The 24018-nt window shown below is 46.1% G+C and overlaps 1 protein-coding gene across 2 annotated transcripts in view; it reads left to right on the top strand.

Moving 5' to 3' along the window:
- AGPAT4 (1-acylglycerol-3-phosphate O-acyltransferase 4) overlaps window positions 1–24018 on the top strand; it is a 167372-nt gene that overhangs the window by 81547 nt on the left and 61807 nt on the right. The window lies entirely within an intron of this gene.

The following is a 24018-nucleotide window of genomic DNA, read 5'->3' as shown; positions in this document are numbered from 1 at the left end:
GATGTGGGTGAGGACTTTCTCTTCAAAGGCCTGAGGCAGTTATGAAGATGATCGATGACCTTGAGTCAATTGTTGGGTTCAGGGCTTAATTGAACACCATAAAATGGCTCAGCAGATATACAAATAGTTTGCATTGATTGTGCTCAATTTAAAGCTCTTTTCTGAAATTTGCTCAATCAATTAGTGATTTTTGAACAATTCCTGTGAGCAAACCACTGTACTAAGTGCTTGAAGAGAATACAAAAGAGTGAGAGAATATGAACCCAGCCCTACAGGATCTTATATTCTAACAATGGAGGCAGTTATTTAGATTGCATATAACAGGAGTAATAGAGTAACCTGTACATAAGTAATATGTGTTGTGGGAACCTATATGATTTGGTGGCCTGGAAGAAGTGAAATGAAAGTTGGGGAATATAAAGTGGAGAAATTAGAGATTTCACAGGAAGTTCTCTTCCTTGTGGGAAGAAAATCTGTCTATCAATTCTGTTGTGCTGTACTTACCTAAGTGCTTAATACAGTGCTCTGCACGTGGGAATTGCTCAAAAAATGCTAAAGATTGAAAAAATTTCAGAAAATAGCTTTTAATTGGAGCACAATCATTGTACCCAATTACCTTGTATCTACCGCAGCTCTTAGTAAGGTGCCTCACACAGACTAAATGCTTAACAAATACCATGATTATTATTCTAATATTCATTTAACCAGATTTATTGAGTGCTTACTGAGTGCAGAGCACTGTATATAATACTACCCATTATATTATAGTATCAGTAAACACTATTGATTGCCTGGAGAAAGTGTGATCTCAGAAAGGCACTGAAGATAGGAAATCCTGGGCTCTGTACCTCAGTTTCCTCATCTGTGAAGTGGGGATTCAATACCTGTTTTCCCTCCTCCATAGACTGTGAGCTTCATGTCAGGCAGGGACCATGGATTGTAAAATCTACTCCAGCACTTACTACAGTGCTTGGCACACAGTACTTGCTCCGTCTGGAACTATTCCCCCAGCCTTGCTCCGTCGGGAACTATTCCCCCTGCCTTGCTCCATTGGGAACTATTCCCCCCGCCTTGCTCCGACGGGAACTATTCCCCCCGCCTTGCTCCATCGGGAACTATTCCCCCCGCCTTGCTCCGTCTGGAACTATTCCCCCTGCCTTGCTCCGTCGGGAACTATTCCCCCCGCCTTGCTCTGTCGGGAACTATTCCGTACTCCTTGTCTTCCCTCCCAAACCTTGCCCTCTCCCTGACTTTCCCATCTCTGTTGACGGCACTACCATCCTTCCCGTCTCACAAGCCCGCAACCTTGGTGTCATCCTCGACTCCGCTCTCTCATTCACCCCTCAAATCCAAGCCATCACCAAAACCTGCCGGTCTCAGCTCCACAACATTGCCAAGATCCGCCCTTTCCTCTCCATCCATACCGCTACCCTGCTCGTTCAAGCTCTCATCCTATCCCGTCTGGACTACTGCATCAGCCTTCTCTCTGATCTCCCATCCTCATGTCTCTCCCCACTTCAATCCATACTTTATGCTGCTGCCCTGATTGTCTTTGTCCAGAAACACTCTGGGCATGTTACTCCCCTCCTCAAAAATCTCCAGTGTCTACCAATCAATCTGCGCATCAGGCAGAAACTCCTCACCCTGGGCTTCAAGGCTCTCCATCACCTCGCCCCCTCCTACCTCACCTCCCTTTTCTCCTTCTATAGCCCACCCCGCACCCTCCACTCCTCTGCTGCTAATCTCCTCACCGTACCTCGTTCTCACCTGTCCCGCCATTGACCCCCGGCCCACGTCATCCCCTGGGCCTGGAATGCCCTCCCTCTGCCCGTCCGCCAAGCTAGCCCTCTTACTCCCTTCAAGGCCCTACTGAGAGCTCACCTCCTCCAGGAGGCCTTCCCAGACTGAGCCCCTTCCTTCCTCTCCCCCTCGTCCCCCTCTCCATCCCCCCATCTTACCTCCTTCCCTTCCCCACAGCACCTGTATATATGTATATATGTTTGTGCATATTTATTACTCTATTTATTTTAGTTGTTCATATCTATTCCATTTATTTTATTTTGTTAGTATGTTTGGTTTTGTTCTCTGTCTCCCCCTTTTAGACTGTGAGCCCACTGTTGGGTAGGGACTGTCTCTATATGTTGCCAACTTGTACTTCCCAAGCGCTTAGTACAGTGCTCTGCACACAGTAAGCACTCAATAAATACGATTGATTGATTGATTGACTCACCCAATATCATTCTTACTGTGATTGTGTGAGGCGGAGCAGTGGGCAGCCATAGACAGCACCTATTCCAGCCTGAATGTCTGACATGGAGCCTCTAGGACCAGGTTTTCACAGTGGTGCAGGGCTGGGCTGACCCTTTCTGGCCCAGTTCCCCAGGAACAAACTTGTTCACGATACAGGGTGACGCTTCAACCAAGGCTGGGGACCAGACTCTGGAACTTGTCCTAAAATGCATTTTACCCTTGCTTATTTTAACCTGAAGGGCCCTTCTTATGAAAACCAATAATGAGGGTCTTTTGGAGAAGACTTTAATTCCATTGAATTTCTTCTTCTGTGTTGAATTCCTGGAGTGTAGTCAAAGCCTAAGGCATATAAGCTCCTTTTCGCTAGACAGTAAGCTAGGACACAGGTTCTAATCCTGCCTCCACCATTTATCTGCTGTGGGACTTTTGGCAAGTCACTTCACTTCTCTGTGCCTCAGTTTCCTCACCTGTACAACGTGGATTAAAACCATGAGCCCCATGTGGGACAGGGACTGTGTCAAACCCAATTTGACCATATCCTCCAAGAGTTTAGTATAGTGCTTGGCACATAGTAAGTGCTTTACAAATACCACTATTATTATTTTTAAGCTGATTATGGGCAGGGAACGTGTCTGCTAATTCTGTTCTATCTTAGTCTCCCAAGTGCTTAGTACAGTGCTGTGTAAATAGTAAACACTCAGTAAATACCATTAATTGATTGATGGATTTCTTTAGTAGTTATCTCACATTGCTGTTTTATTCTACTTAGTCCATGTTTATGTCTTGCTCCACTTTTACCCTGTTCTCCACCCCATCTTTTCCACAGCAGCTTGGAAACAGCTGAGTCACAGAGTAACGTGGAAAGATCCGTGCAGAAGCAGAATTTCCTTTGCTGCTGCTATATTCGCAGTGGTTTCCTCAAGCTAGGCTGTTCCTTGTGGGCAGGGAACATGTCTACCTACTGTGTTCTGTTGTACTCTCCCAGTCACTTGGTGTGGTGCTCTGCACACAGTAAGCACTTAATAAATACCATTGATTGATTGAAGGAAACAATTTTAGGAAGCAATAGCTCTTCCTGTTCCTGCTGATGGAAGGGAGGGAGCTTTTCAGTGAGCGGTAGCTGGGGCAGAGCTATGCTTTCTGTTACAGGCATAATGCAGGCTGGACCAGGGATTTGCTTCCACTAAAGAGGAGGAACGTGGCCTAGTGTATAGAGCATGGGCCTGAGAATCAGCCTGGGTTCCAATCCTGGCTCCACGTGTCTTTTGCATGATCTTGGGCAAATCACTTCACTTCTCTCTGCCTCAGTTACCTCATCTGTAAAATGATAATGATAATAATAGTTATGGCATTTTTCAAGCACTTACTATGTGCCAGGCACCGTACTAAGCATTGGGGTGTATACCAGCAAATTGGGTTGGACACAGACCAGTCCCACATTGGGCTCACAGTCTTAATCCCCATTTTACAGATGAGGTAACTGAGGCACAGAGAAGTGAAGTGACTCACCCAACAGACAAAAGGTGGAGCTGGAATTAGAACCTAGGTCCTTTTGACTCCTAGGCCTGTGCTCTGTCCACTAGGCCATGGTACTTCACCATACTCTTGGCAGTACAAAAGAGTAGGTATTGATGATTCCTAACCACAAGGACTGAGAAACATTATAGCCTAATGAAGAGAGCATGGGCCTGGGGATCAGAGGGACCTGGTTTCTAATCCCAGCTCCACCACTTGTGAGCTTTGTGACCTTACTCAGGTCACTTAACTAGTCCGTGCCTCCATTTCCTCTTCTGTAAAATGGGGGTTGAGTACTTCTCCCTCCTACTTGAACTGTAAGGCCCATGTGAGACAGGGAATATATCCAAACCAATTGGCTGGTATGTATCCCAGCACTTAATACAATGCTTGGCACATAGTAAGCACTTAACAAATACCATAATAATAACTACCTAAGAATGAGCAGTCCATGTTAGAAACATTTGAATCTTCTGTACAAAATGTTTTGGATCTCAGGAAAGCCGTTTGGCTGTCTTGGGGATATCAATCAATGTGACTGATTTATAGGCCTATAGTAGCATCCCTAAAATGCCAGCTCAACCAACCTTTGATTTTTATGGAGCACTCATTGTGTGCAAAACAGTGTATTAAGCACTTGGGAGGCCATATATAACAGAGTTGGTAGACATGTTCCCCACCCACCTCCTTCTTCGTTATCCATCCCTTTTTATGTGTCCCTCCCTCCTGTAAATTTCATACTTAAATATATTGTCATATTGTCCCATTCCCTCTTTCCCAGTTCTGGATAGGCAAGGCAGGAGGGTGAGAAAATTGGTGAAAAGGGTCTAAATCCTACCAATCAGGAGTTAGCGGTGGGTGAGCCATAGGATCACTTATTATGGATTCCACTCCACTGACCCAGTATTTCACTGTTTTCCTAATGAAATCCATTCTGACCTACAGAAGCCAGTCCAGCGTCAGAGGGTGATGTTGTCACCGCCCAGTTATGTCACATGTGGTAACTATCAGTTTTTGCTCTCTTGTCATCCTCCAAAGCGAATTAGTGCAGTCTCCCATCACTGCTACTCTCTCCCCTCCATACTTCTCATTCATTCATTCAGTCATATTTTTTGAGCACGTACTGTGTGCAGAGCACTGAACTAAGTGCTTGGGGAGAGTACAATAGAACAATAAGCAGACACATTCCCTGCCCATAATAACCTTACAGTCTAGATGGGGAGACAGACATTAATATAAAAAAATGACAGATATGAACATAAGTGCTTTGATGCTGGGAGAGGGCATGAATAAAGGGAGCAAGACAGGGTGATGTGGAAGGAAATGGGAGAAGAGAAAAGGAGGGCTTAGGGAAAGCTTCGTGGAGGAGATGTGCCTTCAATAAGGCTTCAAGTCGGGGAGAGTTGTTGTCTGACAGATATGAGGAAGGAAGCCACTCCAGGCCAGAGGCAGGACATGCACTAAAGGTTGGCGGTAAGATAAATGAGAATGAGGTGTGTGTCGTGACTTCTGCCCTGATCGGAGGTGTCTCCCTGGCTTTCTCTGCAGAAATAGTGAAGAGAGCTAACTATTGGCAGCACAAAAGGCTATGTAGCATCAACTGTGGTTTTCTTTCTCCTGCGGCTGCTGCCCTTGACAAGCTAACCCAACGCAGACTCTCACAGAGGGTACTACTGGCCTTATTGGAGGTGGTGGAAAAGATCTCGTGACAGTCAAACCTCAGGTGGGACATATGACCACTTTACATTGGAGATTTTCAGTGTTCTAGAGGCAGTAGGTTCCTATCCATACAACTGAGTGACCACCATCCCCTTTCTTCCAATTGTGGGATGAGAACAGGCTCAGAACCCCTTGCAGAGAAGCAGTGTGGCCTAGTGGAAAGATCATGAGCTTGCAAGTTACTTCACTGGGCCTCAGTGTCCTCAACTGTAAAATGTGAATGAACTACCTCTTCTCCCTCCTACTTAGACTGTGAGCCCTGCTTGGGATAGGGACTGTGCTTGCCCTGATTCAGTTTCTGTCTTCCCCAGTGCTTGGAATAGTGTTTGCCACATAGTAAGCATGTACTACATACCATAAAACAGACAGAAACAAGGGAGCTCGGAAGAGGGAGGAGACGTGGTGAGAGGCAGGAAAGGGATCTTCTACTTTAGAAAAAAGCGAAAGGTAGGGGATGTGGCCGTTGTGGTTAGAGGGGACACTTCACAAGCACTCCCTGTGTTTCCGTACCCTCTTTCCTTTGTAACGGTTGCTGTGGACACAATTGTTCTTACTGAAACCACAAAAGCCCTGGGGGTGTTGCCCCCACTCATCTCCTTTCATTATTTAGGACTTGGGCAAAGGCCCCAGCTCCATTAAAGTGGCACACAAGTCATTGCTTGAAATTCTCTTCCCTGGAGAAACACTTAGGTCATTTTGATTTATGCGTGCGCACACACATATCCTCACAAACATACATACGAGAGACAGAGAGAGGTCTGTTGTATTCAAAGAAAACACCACTGTCAGTGAAATTCACGCATGTGTGGATGAATGGGCCAATATAAAATCCACAATCCTAGGCACAATGGGATTACAAAAAGCTGTCCTTTGTTGTGTTATTATGTTTAATGTTTACAGGATCCAGTGCTATTTTCTCTTTTTCCTCCTTTTCTACGTTTCTTGAAAGCCAGGAAATTTGAAAAAATTTGAAAAAAATGCCCTGGTATTTGGGATTGTGTACTGGCATACTGCATTATACTCATTGACCTCTTACATCAGTCATTTATTGAGTACTTACTGTGTGCTTGGGAAATCAATCAATCAATCAATCGTATTTATTGAGCGCTTACTGTGTGCAGAGCACTGTACTAAGCGCTTGGGAAGTACAAGTTGGCAACATATAGAGACGGTCCCTACCCAACAGTGGGCTCACAGTCTAGCAGGGGGAGACAGAGAACAAAACAAAACATATTAACAAAATAAAATAAATAGAATAGATATGTACAAGTAAAATAAAAAAATAAATAGAGTAATAAATACGTACAAACATACATAAATACAGGTGCTGTGGGAAAGGGAAGGAGGTGGGGTGGGGGGGGAGGAGGGGAAGAGGAAGGTGGGGGCTCAGTCTGGGAAGGCCTCCTGGAGGAGGTGAGCTCTCAGTAGGGCCTTGAAGGGAGGAAGAGAGTTAGCTTGGTGGATGTTGGGAGGGAGGGCATTCCAGGCCAGGGGGATGACGTGCGCTGGGGGTCGATGGCGGGACAGGCGAGAACGAGGCACGGTGAAGAGATTAGCGGCAGAGGAGCGGAGGGTGCGGGCTGAGCTGTAGAAGGAGAGAAGGGTGGTGAGGTAGGAGGGGGCGAGGTGATGGAGAGCCTTGAAGCCGAGGGTGAGGAGTTTCTGCCTGATGCGCAGGTTGATTGGTAGCCACTGGAGATTTTTGAGGAGGGGAGTAACATGCCCAGAGCGTTTCTGGACAAATACAATAAGTACAATATAACAGAATTGGTAGACATGTTCCCTGTCCACATGGAGTTTACAGTCTAGAGCTTGCATTTGAAGGATTAAAAATCTGTTTTGCCCTCTGAGGCACTATGTTCTTAAAAGCAACTCAGTTGATTGTCTTAGAAACTCAGAAGCACTGCCAGTGAGAACAAAACCAAGAGCAAATCCAAGGTCCCAGTCTGAAAATCACAGCCCACACTTTAACGGGGGTCCCTGACTCAGGCTTCTGAGTAGCTTCAACAAGGCTGATTGTAATTTGAAGGAGAGGTTTTCTCAGAATTTGAAGCCACTGTATTTTAGATAAGAAACCCCAAGAAAAGCAATTAAAAGAAAAGAGATCTTTAAAATGTCCCCCAGGTTTAACACAAACCTATACTCCCCAGTTCCTTAGAATCTAAATAAGAGCACTAATTGTCTTTGCAGATTTGTGTTTGAGCTGAATGTCCTTTCAATTAATCAGTGATGATTATGATGATAATGGCATTTATTCAGCACTTACTATGTGCAAAGCACTGTTCCAAGTGCTGGGGAGGTTAGAAGGTGATTAGGTGACAACCCATATGGGGGCTCACAGTCTTCATCCCATTTTACAGTTGAGGTAACTGAGGCATAGAGAAGTGAAGTGACTTGCCCAAAATCACACAGCTGACAAGTGGCAGAGCCAGGATTTGAACCCATGACCTCTGACTCCAAAGCCCATGCTCTTTCCACTGAGCCACACTGCTCCTCCAGTATTTATTGAGTATCTACTATGTGCAGAGCACTGTACAAGTGCTTGTGAGAGCAAAATATGAGTCAGTAGACACGTTCGTTGCCCACAAGGAGCCTACAGTCAATTAAGCATATTAAGCACTTACTGTGAGCAGCGCACTGTAGTAAGCACTTGGGAGAGTACAGTATAATGTTGCAAGCTCCTTTCGGGCAGGGAATGTGTCAATCAATGGTATTTATGCACTTCCCACTTGCAGAGATCTGTACTAAATACTTAGGAAAGTGAATATAGTAGAGTTGGTAGACGTGTTCCCTTCTCAGAGGGGTCTTTCAATGAATCAATCAATCAATGCTCATATCTATTAATAATAATAATAATGATGGTATTTATTAAGCGCTTACTATGTGGAAAGCACTGTACTAAGCACTGGGGGGGTTACAGGGTGATAAGGTTGTCCCATGGGGGGGCTCACAGTCTTAATCCCCATTTTACAGAAGTGGTAACTGAGGCCCAGAGAAGTGAAATGACTTGCCCAAAGTCACACAGCTGACAATTGGTGGAGCCGGGATTTGAACCCATGACCTCTGACTCCAAAGCCTGAGCTCTTTCCACTGCGCCACACTGCTTCTGTTGAACAGAGCACATTACCAAGCACTTTGGAGATTACACCATAAAACTCCCCACTCTCGGCTTCAAGGCTCTCCATCACCTCGCCCCCTCCTACCTTATCTCCCTTCTCTCCTTCTCTAAAGCCCAGCCTGCCCCCTCCGCTCCTCTGCCGCTAACCTCCTCACTGTACTTTGCTCTCACCTGTCCCACCATTGACCCCTGGCCCATGCCCTCCCCCGGCTTGGAATGCCCTCCCTCCACACATCCGCCAAGCTAGCTCTCTTCCTGCCTTCAAAGCCCTACTGAGAGCTCACCTCCTTCAAGAAACCTTCCCAGACTGAGCCCCCTTTTTCCTCTCCTGATCTCCATCCCCCCCACCCTACCTCCTTCCCCTCCCCACAACACCTGTTTATATGTTTGTACAGATTTATTACTCTATTTATTTTACTTGTACATATTTACTATTCTATTTATTTTGTTAATGATGTGCATTTAGCTTTAATTCTGTTTGTTCTGACGACCTGACACCTATCCACATGTTTTGTTTTGTTGTCTGTCTTCCCCTTCTAGACTGTGAGCCTGTTGTTGGGTAGGGACCATTTCTATATGTTGCCAACTTATACTTCCCAAGTGCTTAGTACAGTGCTCTGCACACAGTAAGCACTCAATAAATACGATTGAATGAATGAATGAACAGAGTTGGTAGTCATGTTCCCTGCCCACAAGGAGCTTTACAGTCTAGATGAGGAGATCACTGTCTAGTCTGGTCCTTTGGGCACTCCAATTTCAGTAGCTTCTTGGACTGTCTTTGGAACCAGTTGGCCCCTGGAAGAGCATATGAGAGCAAGTCACAGTTCTCCTCGGAGACAAAAACGGTAACCTTCCCTTCCCTGACCTGTTTCAGTTGGTTCGTTTGGATATGAGACAAAACACTGACAATGTTAAGGGTTAAGGATAGGCCTCTCCTTGTTTGCTGCTTCAACAGCTGGTAAGGGGAAATACATTTTCCCTGCCTTGGCCAATTTATGGTCAATTTAGCAGGTCAGTCTCAGTGCCTTAGGGAATTACTTCCTTCAGCCATTTAGCCATCCCAATCGCTCGCTAGCTTATTAGTACCAATGACTAGTTAGCAGTTCAGAGACCTCCACTGGCCCCCACAGCACCCTGGTGAATTAGATATTATTACACTCTCATTAGAATGGGAAATGTTCCTCAGTTCAATCCCTTGTTATCTCCTCTACTGCCAAGAGATTCAATATACAGTCACACAAAATCTGGAAGTCTTCACTATGTGCCCTAGAAGATGTTTATTGCAGCTAGCATCCCTGTCATTTTCTTTTCTCTTAATGGTCAATTGTGAACATTTTTTGTGTCCTTTACCAGGTTAGAACAAATCCTGTCAGAATTCTCCCTTCAGAATTAGCAGTTCCACTTGTGTCTCAGGTCCTGGGATCCAGGATGTAAACCCCTGTTGCTCACCCTGAGCTTGCCCTTGGCAGTGAGCAAACAGCCCCCCATTAGGAAGAGAGGTTCCAGTTCACAGACTTTTGTATTTTTAATCATCTTTTCTTCCAGTAGTTCAGTTGGTTCATCATCTGGGAGGGAGAAGTGTACAGCCCCACACAGCACTTATGTGCATATCCATAATTTATATTAAGGTATGTGTCCCTTTCTAGGCTGTAAGCTTATGGGCAGGGAATGTGTCTACCAGTTCTGTTATATTGTATTCTCCCAAGTGCTTAGTACAGTGCTTTGCACACAGAAGCACTCCATAAATACGATTGATTTTTTTATGCTATTTAAACTCTTTCTATGTGTTAGAACACTGTTCTAAGCGGCAGTGGGGTAGGTACAAATTAATTAGGTTGGACAAAGTCCCTGTCCTGCATGGGGCTCACAGTCTAATAGGAGGGAGGACAAAGTATTTAATCCCTATTTTGCAGTTGAGGAAATTGAGGTGCAAAAAAGTGAAGTGACTTGCCTGAGGTCACACAGAAAGCAATGACAGAGCTGGGATTAGAATCCAGGTCCTCTGACTCCCAGGCCTGTGCCCTTTCCAGTAGGCCACACTTCTTCTCTAGACTGTAAACTTGTTGTGGGCAGGGGATATGTCTGTTGTTATATTGTGTTTTACTCTCCCAAGGGCTTAGTACAGTGTCCTGCACACAGTAAGCTCTTGATTAATATGATGGATTGATTGACTGTTTTGAAGTGCAAAACCGACCCAGGATTTATGTGCTTGCAATTTTGCCTTTCGTTATTGCTGCCAAGACTGCCACCCAGGGTGGACTAGAGAACAAAAACTTACCCTCATCTCCTGTTTGGATTTCTTGTCTGGCTGAGGGATGTCTGTCTCTCCACAGTGGGAATGTCTGTCTCTCCACAGTGGCAGTGTTTGACTGATGAAGTGAGGTTTCCAGTCTCCCGGAGGGCTCTAGGTGAGAGGAATGAAGCATGGCCAGCTAGGCAGTAAACCCATTTGGCTCTGAGACAGGTAGCCAGGAATCCTGGCGCCAACCACTGGAGGGCTAAACCTGTTGGTTCTTCTAAGTCAGACTTAGTGGGGGACTCTTTGATGCAGAAAGGAGGGTGACTAGTGGACACAGGATAAGAGGTAGGTACCAGGGCTGATGGAGGTGGCATTGGAAGTTGAGGAGAAGATGCTGAGGTGGTACCTGAGGCAAGCATAGAAGCCAGGTATATGCCCCAATGTGCTTTCTGAAATGGTTTTGCATGTTGAATACATACCTTCCTCCTCTTGTTCAGGCACACACCCACACACCCACACACCCACACACACCCACACACACCCACACACCCCCACACACACCCCCACACACACACCCCACCACCACCACCACCACCACCACCCCCCCCCCCACCCCCCGCCCGCAGTCATGGAGTTGGCATCCCATCTTCTACAGCAGTGTTGGCCAACTTTTTATGCAGAACAGCCCAAGAAAGTCAGATCATGTAATGTGAGATTCGATGTGATGATGTCACTTCGTCACAGTGCCCCACAGCTGCATGACTAGCTCTGTTGGATCCCCTGACTTGAATACCAGCCAGATAGAGGAAGGGGTGGGGTGGGGGGTGGGGGCGGGAGAAGATGGCTAGGGACGGGGATCGTGCCTACCAACTCTGTGCATCATACTCTCCCAAGCACTCAATATAGTGCCCTGCACACAGTAAGCACTCAGTAAGTGCCATTGGTTGATGGATGACTGACCTTCAGGCCCCCATCAACAGCAGCCCCCATCCCACCCTGTCTCTGCTTTCCACAGCCGGGGGAAGCCTGGGAAGGTGGAGATGCATGGGGGAGTAGGGGTGGCTGTCACATGGGATGTGATTGCTAATTGCCAGATTGAACATCATCTGCCCTGGCTCCAGCCCCCTGGAATGCTTGACACATAAATTGCCTTTCACCTGTCCCTTCACACATTCTCTGCTCCTGGAAACCACAGTAGAGCAGCATGGCCTTGTGGAAAGAGCATAGACCTGAGAGTCAGAGGACTTGGGTTGTAATCTCGGCTCCTGCACTGGTCTACTGTGAAATCTTGGGCAAGTCACTTAATGTCTCGGTGCCTCAGATTCTTCATCTGCAAAATAGGGATTCATTATCTATTATCCCTCCTACATAGACTATGATCCTCATGTAGGACCTGCTTATCTTGTACCTATCCCAGCACTTAGCACACTGCTTGACACATAGGAACCTCTTAACAAATAACATTATTGTTATTATTGCTATTATTATTCTTATTAGAGTGTGTCTTCTGAGCAGGAGTGCAAAGCAGAGGGGGAGACTTTGGGTAGAGAGGCAGGAAGGTTGTACTCAAGGAGAGCCAGATATGGCTTATGAGTAGTGCTGATTTTCTATGTCTAGACCAGCCCTTAGTGTAGTGCTTGACACATAGTAATGACTTTACAAGTACCATTATTGTCATTATTATTATTATTATTATATGTCTCATGAGCAGGAGTGCAGAGTGGACCGGGAGGTTCTGGGGAGAGAGGAAGGAAGGATGGACTCAAGAAGAGCCAGATATGGATTATCGATAGGGCTGAATGTCTATCCTGGTGTTTAGCACAGTGTGTGGCACATATCATTATACAGCTTGCAAACAAAAGTTTGCCTATGCATGTATTTGAACAGTAAATTCAACCTGAGGTAGAAGCCACTGATAGAAGTCACTGCTTTTCTGTACATTGTGTTGCTAAGTTACTCCTTTTACTCCTTGCCCTTGCACATATACAATATCTGCTTTGTGACTTTGGGCAAGTCACTTCACTTCAGGTACCTCATCTGTAAAATGGGGATTGAGACTGTGAACCTCACGAGGGACAGGGATTGTGTTCAACCTGATTTACTTGTCTCCATCACAATGCTTAGTAACAAATACCAGTTATTATTATTATACAATGAAGCCAATTCAGGCTGGGTTTCTCTCTGATTCTCAATCACTCAGTGTATGTATTGAGTGCTTATTGTGTGCAAAGCATTGTACTAAACCTTTGGGAAAGTATAATAAAACAGTTGGTAGACAAGTTTTCTTCCCACAATAAGAGTACAAGTCTAGAAGGGATTCTTCTGTGTAACTGGGGGTCAGCCTCTTGGGAATGTAGGTGGCAAAACTGTTGTATTATTGTTGTAGTCTCTCAAGTGCTTAGTACATTGCTCTGCCCAAAGTAAGCACTCAGTAAATACAAATGACTAAGTGAAAAATGCCACATGGTCAAAACAGATTAATTACTCATTCAGCTTTTCATTTGAGAGGGGAATATATTCTATTTTATTTTTTTCTTGAGTGATGAGGGAAATAGGGCTTTCTGGCCAAAAAATCTCCAGGCTAAAAACATCCCTGATGGAATTATCTCTTGAACAAGTCTTCTTTACTTCTGTTGTTGTTCTTAAGCATGAGCTATTCTGGAAATGCTCAGAGAAGCATAAGTAGGGAAGACCAGAGAAGCAGCATGGCTCAGTGGAAAGAGCCTGGGCTTTGGAGTCAGAGGTCATGGGTTCAAATCCTGGCTCTGCCAACTGTCAGCTGTGTGACTTTGGGCAAGTCACAACTTTTCTATGCCTCAGTTACCTCATCTGTCAAATGGGGATTAAGACTGTGAGCCCCACGTGGGACAACCTGATCACCTTGTAACCTCGCCAGAGCTTAGAACCGTGCTCTGCCTTGGCTTCACAGACTCTGTCCTCTCCTGGTTCCCCTCTTATCTCTCCAGCCGTTCATTCTCAGTCTCTTTTGCGGGTTCCTCCTCCCCCTCCCATCCCCTTACTATAGGGGTTCCTCAAGGGTCAGTTCTTGGTCCCCTTCTGTTTTCTATCTACACTCACTTCCTTGGTGAACTCATTCGCTCCCACGGCTTCAACTCATCTCTACGCTAATGACATCCAAATTTCTGTCCCTGCTCTCTCTCCCTCCCTTCAGGCTCGTGTCTCCTCCCGCCTTCAAGACATCTCCATCTGGATGTCTGCCCGCCATCTAAAACTCAATATGTCCAAGACTGAACTCCCTGTCTTCCCTCCCAAACCCTGCCCTCTCCCTGATTTCCCATCACTGTTGATGGCACTACCATCCTTCCCTCTCACAAGCCGGCAACCTTGGTGTCATCCTCAACTCCGCTCTCTCGTTCACCCTCACATACAATCCGTCACCAAAAACTGCCGGTCTCACCGCCACAGCATCGCCAAGATCCACCCTTTCCTCTCCATCCAAACCACTACCCTGCTGGTTCAATCTCTCATCCTATCCCGACTGGATTACTGCATCAGCCTCCTCTCTGATCTCCCATCCACCTGTCTCTCCCCACTTCAATCTATACTTCACACTGCTGTCGGGATCATGTTTGTGCAGAAACGCTCTGGACATGTTACTCCCCTCCTCAAAAATCTCCAGTGGCTACCAGTCAACCTACGCATCAGGCAAAAACTCCTCACTCTTGGCTTCAAGGCTGTCCATCACCTCGCCTGATCCTACCTCACTTCCCTTCTTTCCTTCTACAGCCCAGCCCGCACCCTCCACTCCTCTGCCGCTAACCTCCTCACTGTGTCTCATTCTCGCCTGTCCTGCCATCGACCCCTGGCCCATGAACTTCCCCTGGCCTGGAATGCCCTCCCTCCGCACATCCACCAAGCTAGCTCTCTTCCTCCCTTCAAAGTCCTACTGAGAGCTCACTTCCTCCAGGAGGCCTTCCCAGACTGAGCCCCCTCCTTCCTCTCACCCTCCTCATCCCTTCCACCCTACCTCCTTCCCCTCCCCACAGCACCTGTATATGTTTGTATAGATTCATTACTCTATTTATTTTACTTGTACATATTTACTATTCTATTTATTTTATTTTGTTAGTATGTTTTGTTTTGTTGTCTGTCTCCCCCTTCTAGACTGTGAGCCCACTGTTGGGTAGGGACCATCTCTATATGTTGCCAACTTGTACTTCCCAAGCGCTTAGCACAGTGCTCTGCACACAGTAAGCGCTCAATAACTACGAATGAATGAATGAATGAAAAGGATTGCGTCTGCCGACTCTCCTGTATTATACTCCCACAAGGGCTTAGTACAGTGCTCTGCACCCATTAAGTACTCAATAAATATAATTGATTGATAGATATAATTGATTGATTGATAGATCCCCATAAGTTTCAACCTTGGACACCCCACACCAAAGCATTCTGTTGCTTTCCTGTCAGAATGTTGTGGGCTGAGGTGGGAACTTTGTTGTGAGCAGACTACAATTTTTGCTCTAGGTTTGTAGATTTGCCTCCCAGTTTTTTATTTGGATCAAAGCCAAGTCTGTCAGCCTGTGACTGGGCATCTCTGATCTCCATTTCCTGTTCCTGCCCCTTTTCTGGCCTGTTGGATCACATGCTCAGACTATGTCCCTGCCACAAGAAGCCCCACCACTATCCCACTTGGAGGGTGAACAAGTAGAACAGTGTCTGGCAAAAAGTAAGCGCTTAACATATTCCATGATTATTATTATTATTAAGTACTTAGTGAGTGCTTACTTTGCACAGAGCACTGTACTAAACTCTGGTCTAGGTAGACACTTTTCTTACCCACATAAGTTCCCAAATTCATCTGTTTGGAGGAGCCCCGCTTATGGTCTGAAACTTGAATGCACAATCCTCAGTTCTGTGAGGGAGGATGAAGTTCTCACAGCTGAAATTAGGGACCCCCGTAGGAGGGTCACGGGCTAGCTTCGTTGCAAAATTGTGCAGTCCTGCTTGGGATGACTGTTTGTCTACCCCTTTTGCTTGTTGTAGGCAGGGAACCTATCTGTTGTATTGTACTCACCTAAGTGCTTAGTACAGTGCTCTGCACACAGTATGCTCTCAATAAATACAGTTGACTGACTGGGAGTAGCCTGTGGCAGTTCTGAAACCAGAAGCCATCCAGTAGGAGTTAGGTGGGGCAGCACATGAGATGGGGCCAGGGGAGATCTGGATAGGGAGAAGAAATGCCCAGTGGCTCTGAGTTAATGATAAAAGAGAGAGAGAGTTGGGGGGATTTTGATGGCAGCTATCCCCAGGTGTCTTCCTTCCACCTTCAGAAGCCAAATGTGGGACAGGGACTGTGTCCAACCTGATTATCTTGTATCTACCTTAGTGCTTAGAACAGTGCTTGTTACATAGTAAGCACTTAACAAATACCACAATCATAATTATTAGTAATGTCCTGCAAAGCCTCCTGGCTGGGCTTTCGTTATTATTGGTTGCTAGGGAATTTGGTGATTCTTAGCACCTCTCTGCTCATTTGAAGACTCCTCGAGATCTGGGTTATAAATAAGGCCAGACTGAGTAGATGAGCCTCCATTTATTTCCTTGCCAGGCTGGTGGAGGTGCATCTGAATTATTAAGGTTCAAATACAGCAAGACTCTAATGAGGAAAGATTATGTTCCACATAACGATGAGCCACAGAGGAATGGCCCTGAAGCCTAAAGACTCCCTCACTCCAGGAATTGCTATTGAAAATAAATAATTCAGTCCTCTGTTGCTTGCAGACCAAGACTCCGCAGAAAGCCCTTGTTATCCACTTTCAGGTTTCATATGGAGTAAGTGATTTCACCATCCGCGAAGCAGCATGGCTCAATGAAAAGAGCACGAGTTTGGGAGAAAGAGGTCATGGGTTCAAATCCTGACTCTGCCAATTGTCAGCTGTATGATTTAGGGCAAGTCACCTAACTTATCTGTGCCTCAGTTACATCATCTGTAAAATGGGTATGAAGACTGTGAGCCCCACGTGGGACAATCTGATCATCTTGTATCCTCCCCAGAGGTTAGAACAGTGCTTTGCACATAGTAAGCACTTAACAAATGCCATCGTTATTATTATTATTATTATTATTATTGTTATTATTATTATTATTATTATTATCTGATATCTGGCTCAACCAGTGATCTGAAATGCTTATTGTGCTGCATTAAATCCTTGGAAGAGTACAGTAGTAATTGTGGTATTTATTAGGCTGTAACAAATAACCTTTTAGCCTGTAAGCTTTTTATGGGTAGGGAATGTGATTACCAACTCAGTTATTTTGGAGTCTCCCAAGTGCCTAACAAATCATTCGTATTTATTGAGTGCTTACTGTGTACCGAGCGTGGTACTAAGTGCTTGGGAGAGAACATTACATCGGAGTTAACAGACATGTTCTTTACCCTTAACAAGTTTACAATCTAGAGGGAGCTAGATCCCAGATCCCAGGCCTGTTTTCTTTCCACTAGAGCACACAGCTCTTCCACTAGTTAGCAAATACCGTGCAAATTAACAGGGAATGTGGACAGAAAATACATTTCTGACAGGAGAAAGAGAATGGAAAGATGGATACATGGATGAGTAGTCAACCAGGCCCACGTCCTCCCCCTGGCCTGGAATGCCCTCCCTTTGCACATCCGCCAAGCTAGCTCTCTTCCTCCCTTCAAAGCCCTACTGAGAGCTCACCTCCTCCAGGAGGCCTTCCCAGACTGAGCCCTCTTTTTCCTCTCCTCCTTCCCATCCCCCCTGCCCTACCTCCTTCCCCTCCTCACAGCACCTGTATATATGTTTGTACAGATTTATTACTCCATTTATTTTACTTGTACATATTTACTATTCTATTTATTTTGTTAATGATGTGCATCTAGCTTGATGACTTGACACCTGTCCACATGTTTTGTTTTGTTTTCTGTCTCCCCCTTCTAGACTGTGAACCCGTTGTTGGGTAGGGACTCTCTCTATATGTTGCCAACGTGTACTTCCCAAGCACTTAGTACGGGGTTCTGCACACAGTAAGCACTCAATAAATATGATTGAATGAATGAATGATGTTTATTGAGTGCATACTGTGTACAGAGAACTGTACTAAGCACCTGGGAGAGTACAATACTGTAGAGTTCATAAACATGATCCCTGCTTACAGTACCTTATAAGCAGTCAATCTTGAGTGCTTATTGTGTGCTAATCACTGAACTAAGCACTTGGGAGAGTACAGTATAACAATATACCAGATATTTCCTGTCTATAAGGAGCTTACAGTCTAGATAGTAAGGGCTTAGACAGGGGAATGTGTTAATGGTTATGTAGAGAAGTGTTCTGGGTGAGTCCGTATGTGTGGCTGTGGAGCAAAAGTTCTGAGGTGGCATTTGGGAGGGTACGACCTGGGGAGAAGAAAAAGTAATTGGGGAAGGCTTCTTGGAGGAAGTGGGATTACATTGATGCCTGTTTATTTGTTTTGATGTCTGTCTCTCCCCTTCTAGACTGGAAGGGGGGCAAGGGAAACTGGGAGCAGAACTTTTGGTTTGCCCAAGAGTCAGACCCCACAGCGTGGAGCAGAGCACTGAACTAAGTACTTGGGAGAGTACAGTGTAACAGTATAATAGACACATTCCCTGCCCACAACAAGCTTACAGTACAGAGGACTCATGGTTACATTTACTGAGAAGAGAAATGAACAGGCATTACCTTCTGAAGAACTTGATGGTTCGGGAGGGCTCTGAAATTGGGGAGGGCTGTGCTTTGGTGGATTTGAGTGGCAGAGAGTTCCAAGCAGATGGATAGGTTTTAGGCAATGGTTAAAGATAGACAGACACAGTTAGAAGGTTAACTGTAGAGCTACAAAGCACATGAATTGGGATGTAGTGAGGGGAGAGAATAGATAAAAAGTATTTATCTCTTCTTCTTGGCCTCTTCTTCTCCCACTCCTCCAGACTCACCGGAAAAGGAGGAGGTGTTGGTTTCGTTCTCGCCCCACTATGTCGCTTTCACACTATCCCTCCTCCCCCTTCCCTTTCCTTCCCTTCCTTTGAAGCCCACATTATTAGCCTCTACCACCCCATCCAGATTCTTGTAGCCGTCATCTGCCGCCCCCCCCCCCCCCCCCCCCCCGGCCCCACCTCCATCTTCTTTAACGATTTTGACCCCTTCCTCACCTTCCTTCTCTCCTTTTCCATGCCCACTCTGATCCTCGGAGACTTCAACATCCACATGGATATCCCTGATGACTCCTCTGCCGCCCGCCTTCTATCTCTCCTCGATGCTGCCAACCTCTTGCTCCACCCCACCTCACCCACTCACCAACTTGGTCATACCCTCGACTTCTTCATCTCCTGTCGCTGCACTGTGTCCACCCTCACCAACTCTGAAATCCCTCTCTCTGATCATAATCTTCTCACCTGCCTCCTCACTCACACTCCTTTCCCCTGTAAATCCATATTACTCCCTCACAGAGATCTCCGATCTCTTGACCCCATCCATCTTTCTGAGCGCCTCACACCCCACCTCGCCTCCCTCTCCTCTCTGCCCAGTCTTGATGATCAGATTACTGCTTTCAACTCTACCCTTTCTACTCAGCTAGATTCACTCGCTCCTCTTTCCCTTCGCCGCTTTCGTACCACTAACCCACAGCCCTGGATCACTGCGACTGTCCACCTCCTTCACTCTTATGCTCGAGCTGCCGAACGCTGCTGGCGAAAGTCTAAACACCATGCCAACCTCGTTCACTTCAAGTTTATCCTTTCCTGCCTTAACTCAGCCCTCTCCTCTGCCAGACAAAACTATTTCTTCTCCCTTAGTGACACCCATGCCCATCATCCCCGCCAGCTCTTCCGTACATTCAACTCCCTTCTCAGGCCCCCGGTTCCTCCCCCTCCTCCTTCCCTCACCCCCAACGATCTGGCCTCCTACTTCATTAACAAAATTAAATCCATCAGGTCCGACCTCCCCAAAGTCACTCCCCCCCTTCTCCAACCCCCCGGCTCTCAGCACTCTCTGCTACTCTCCCATCCTTTCCAGCAGTATCCTCAGAGGAGCTCTCCTCCCTCCTCTCGAGTGCTACTCCGGCCACCTGTGCTTCTGACCCCATTCCCTCTCATCTCATGAAATCTCTCGCTCCATCCCTTCTCCCCTCCTTAACTTCCATCTTCAACCGCTCACTCTCCACTGGTTCCTTCCCCTCTGCCTTCAAACATGCCCATGTCTCTCCCATCCTAAAAAAACCCTCTCTTGACCCCACCTCACCTTCTAGTTATCGTCCCATATCCCTCCTACCATTCCTTTCCAAACTCCTTGAACGAGTTGTCTACACGCGCTGCCTCGAATTCCTCAACACCAACTCTCTCCTCGACCCCCTCCAGTCTGGCTTCCGTCCCCTACATTCCACAGAAACTGCCCTCTCAAAGGTCACCAATGACCTCCTGCTTGCCAAATCCAATGACTTCTACTCTATCCTAATCCTCCTTGACCTCTCAGCTGCCTTTGACACTGTGGACCACCCCCTTCTCCTCAATACGCTATCCGACCTTGGTTTTACAGACTCCGTCCTCTCCTGGTTCTCCTCTTATCTCTCCGGTCGTTCATTCTCAGTCTGTTTTGCAGGCTCCTCCTCCCCCTCCCATCCCCTTACTGTGGGGGTTCCCCAAGGTTCAGTGCTTGGTCCCCTTCTGTTCTCGATCTACACTGACTCCCTTGGTGACCTCATTCGCTCCCATGGCTTCAACTATCTTCTCTACGCTTATGACACCCAGATCTGCATCTCTGCCCCTGCTCTCTCCCCCTCTCTCCAGGCTCGCATCTCCTCCTGCCTTCAGGACATCTCCATCTGGATGTCTGCCCGCCACCTAAAACTCAACATGTCCAAGACTGAACTCCTTGTCTTCCCTCTCAAACCCTGCCCTCTCCCTGACTTTCCCATCTCTGTTGACGGCACTACCATCCTTCCCGTCTCACAAGCCCGCAACCTTGGTGTCATCCTCGACGCCGCTCTCTCATTCACCCCTCACATCCATGCTGTCACCAAAACCTGCCGGTCTCAGCTCCACAACATTGCCAAGATCTGCCCTTTCCTCTCCATCCAAACTGCTACCCTGCTCGTTCAAGTACTCAACTGGTGGAGAGACTTAAACCTAATGGTTAAGAATTTCTGTTTAATTGGGGAGATATGGGTCATCATTAGAGGCTTTTAAGAAGGAGAGTGATAAAATCAAAATGATTTTTGAGGAAGGTGATCCTGACAACTGTTTCAAAGACTGGAGGGAGAGAAGTGGTCCTTCTCTTTCCACCGCTGGACCAGGGAGACAGAGGAAGCATAGGGCTGTGTGAGTGAAGGGGGATGCGTGAATAACCCCACTGAGAACACCCTGTTCCTCCAACCTGGCTGGCCTCAGCTGCCCCAGCGTCCGTCCAGAACTGAACCCACTGAGGCCTGGCCCGTGACTCACCGCCCATCCCAGTGGCAGCCCAGGCACCAGCAGAGTCAGATTGTGTATTGGGAGGTGGGGCTGTGTTATAGTGTAGTTCAATCCCTTCAGTTTGGGATTGATAGAACAGTTAGAATGCCCAGGCAATTTTGTAATCCAACCAAATGCCTCTTATTCATTCATTCAATCATATTTATTGACCGCTTACTGTGTGCAGAGCACTGTACTAAGCACTTGGGAAGTACAAGTTATGCAAATCGCACCCCTCTCACTTTAGTAGAAATAGGAGCACCACTACATTCACTCTGTCACCAAAGCCTCTCGATTCTATCTTCACAACACCTTTAAAATCTTGCCCTTTCCTCCCCATCCAAACTGCAGTTGTGCTGATTCAAGCACTTATCATAACTTGCTGCGACTGTTGCATTACCCTCCTTGTTGGCCTCCCTTACTCCTGTCTCTCCCCACTCCACTTCATACTTTTGCTAAATGTTAATTTCTAAAATACCAGTCAGTCTGTTTCCCCACTCATCAAGAACCACCCGTGGTTTCCCATCCACCACTGCATCAAACGGTATTTCATTACCCCCTCCTTCCTCTCCCCCTCCTCCCCTTCCCCATCCCCCCCACCTTACCTCCTTGCCCTCCCCACAGCACCTGTATATATGTACATATGTTTGTACACATTTATTACTCTATTTATTTTATTTTGTTAATATGTTTTGTTTTGTTCCCTGTCTCCCCCTTCTAGACTGTGAGCCCACTGTTGGGTAGGGACCGTCTCTATATGTTGCCAACTTGTACTTCCCAAGCGTTAGTACAGTGCTCTGCACACAGTAAGTGCTCAATAAATACAATTGAATGAATGAATGAATGAATAAGCCCGGTGTGGGCAGGGATTGTCTCTCTCTATTGCTGAGTTGTACTTTCCAAGCTCTTAGTACAGTGCTGTGCACACAGTAAGTGCTCAATAAATATGATTGATTGATTGACTGATGCAAGAGAATTTTGAAGTTAGGGAGAACTGGTGGATTTAAGAGGGAAAGGAGTTCTGGGAAGGAGGAAGGATGTGAGCAAGGACTCAAAGGTGGGAGAATGAAAAAAAGGGACAGTGATTAGGTCTAATTAAGAAGAATGAAGAGGGAGTGCTGGGGTGTGATGGGAGAAGAGAGTAGACAAGAGGGAGAGAGAGCTGGAGGAATGCTTTAAAGCCTTCTAGACTGTGAGCTCACTGTTGGGTAGGGACTCTCTCTATATGTTGCCAACTTGTACTTCCCAAGAGCTTAGTATAGTGCTCTGCACAGTAAGTGCTCAATAAATATGATTGATTGATTTAAAGTCAGTGGTTGGAGTTTGTCCATTGTCTTCTGAGGCTGATTTGTTAATGACCCACATTCTACCCTCTATTTATTTATATTGATGCTATTGATGCCTGTTTACTTGTTTTGATGTCCGTTTAACCCCTTCTAGACTTTAAGCCAGTTGTGGGCAGGGACTGTCTCTCTTTGTTGCTGAATTGTACTTTCCAAGCGCTTAGTACAGTGCTCTGCACACAGTAAGCTCTCAATAAATACGTTTGAATGAATGAATGAATGAAAGAGTGAACATAGGCCTGCTCCACCCTGTGAAACTTCTGCTGTGAATGTATCTAGCTTCATTGTGGTGTGGGTCAGCACCATAGAGGTCTCAAAAATATCCATCAGAGTTTCTGCCAAAGTCATTGTTGAAGGAGGAATTCCAGTTGTTCATTTTTCTTCTCTGTGAGAAAAATTCCCTTGTTCTAAATACAGACTTTAAAATTAATTTTTGTTAAGTTTGATTCTCTCCTTTCATAAAGGTGTTTCTCCCTAGACTTCGTTATTCATAAAAAATCACTTGTGCTCTCAACTCTTCTTGTGCCATTTCACTCCATTATTTCTCATTCTCACTAAGACCCCAACAGAAAAGAAAAATGTGGACTTTCATGCTATTCTGTAGGATGTCTGAGGACAACAATCTGTCACTTCCAGGATCCTGAAAATGCCACCCACCCACACCCCCCTCTTTTCAGAGGATGGTGAACATAATAGGACTCAGCTTTATGAGGCCCTCAGGCCCTTACTCAAGACATGAAAGACACTGGCTTTTGGAAAGCTTTTTTTTTTTTTAACCTTCTGAGACACAGTTAAATAGATTTCTTCCTGTGTTCCAATTCTCATCCTTTATGCTGTTTTATAAAGCCTGTATCCATGTTAAAGAGGGGGATTCATGGTCATTTGACAATTAATTTGACCTACTTTAACTGCAGCAGTTGCCTCCTTACTTCAGCCCCTCTTCCTCCTTACTGTGTGCCAGGCACTGTACTAAGCACTGGAATAGATAGTAATAATAATGATGATGGCATTTGTTAAGTGCTTACTATGTGCCAAGCACTGTTCTAAGCTCTAGGGTAGATACAAGGTAATCAGGTTGCCCCACGTGGGACTCACAGTCTTAATCCCCATCTTACGGATAAGGTCACTGAGGCACAGAGAAGTTAAGCGACTCGCCAAAGTCACACAGCTGATAAGTGACGGAACTGGGTTTAGAACCCATGATCTCTGACTCCCAAGCCTGTTCTCTTTCCACTAAGCCACACTGCTTCTCTAGATCATCAGGGTGGACACAGTCCATGTCCCCATGGGGCTCACAGCTTTAATCCCCATTTTCCAAATGAGGTAACTGAGGCTCAAAGAAGTGAAGTGACTTGTCCAAGGTCACACAGCAGACATGTAGCAGAGCCAG

This window comes from Tachyglossus aculeatus, chromosome 2 (assembly GCF_015852505.1).
Source record: "Tachyglossus aculeatus isolate mTacAcu1 chromosome 2, mTacAcu1.pri, whole genome shotgun sequence".
Classification (NCBI taxonomy): Eukaryota; Metazoa; Chordata; class Mammalia; order Monotremata; family Tachyglossidae; genus Tachyglossus; species Tachyglossus aculeatus.
The sequence above is the reverse complement of the archived record's forward strand: the minus strand, read 5'-3'. Positions and strand labels throughout refer to the sequence as shown.